This window comes from Papilio xuthus, unplaced genomic scaffold (assembly GCF_000836235.2).
Source record: "Papilio xuthus unplaced genomic scaffold, Pxut_1.1 DF828952.1, whole genome shotgun sequence".
NCBI classification, from domain to species: Eukaryota; Metazoa; Arthropoda; class Insecta; order Lepidoptera; family Papilionidae; genus Papilio; species Papilio xuthus.
In genome coordinates, this window is record NW_013529697.1 from 135,134 (window position 1) to 135,910 (window position 777).

Genomic DNA, 777 nt, shown 5'->3' on the forward strand with positions numbered 1-777 from the left:
CGACTCGGGGCGGGGCGGGGCGTCGCGCCCCCACACGACGAAAGCGTGCTCCACCAAGTTACATCGATTATTAACTGCCCAGTACATAATTAACGCTTTATTTAATCTCTTAAAGTCCGCGATACGACATATCCTAATCAACCCTCATCACTATTCTAACCTAAGTCTATCTAACCTACACACCCCCCGCCCCCGCCCCCGCGCGGCATCTCGCAATATAACATTCTACAACTATTTCTTACAATAATCATTCTTCTATCGGACGTTGCTTAAGAAAGGCAGCTTATATTTGCCCTCACAAAAATCTAGAGCGCAACAAACAAGAGGTGGGCGGGCGATGTGTCCACCCTTATTGCACAACGGACTGCACTCTCAATGAACTCAAGTATACAGTCGCACCTTTTTATATAATCGCTTTTGTAACTTTATGTCGCAAGAAAGTAGCGATACCGAGAGCTTTGTACGTTGCATACGACGAATTCAATATATATTGCCATCTTATCAAGCTAACGTACGTTTTATTTATTATACGAATCGAACCTTTCATAAAAGAAAACTACCAAAATGGCAGTATTTTCTGGTTTAACTATAGTTGTAAATGTTAGTTTAGCTTCGTTTATCAGAACGCGCAATGTACCGGGCACCGAGTGCTCGTGAACAAATAAAAAGGCGATTATTTGTCCGATTTGTGTATTAGTATCGCAAAAGTATTTCAGGAAACCCACCTGCATGCGGGGGGCGTGTGGGGAGTGTGGGGCGTGTGGGGCGTGGCGGGGG

General features: G+C 44.9%; 1 protein-coding gene across 1 annotated transcript in view; it reads right to left on the bottom strand.

Moving 5' to 3' along the window:
• The window catches only part of LOC106123359 (WD repeat-containing protein 26), a 7,166-nt gene that overhangs the window by 1,130 nt on the left and 5,259 nt on the right, over window positions 1–777 (bottom strand). The gene's annotated exons all lie outside the window — the stretch shown is intronic.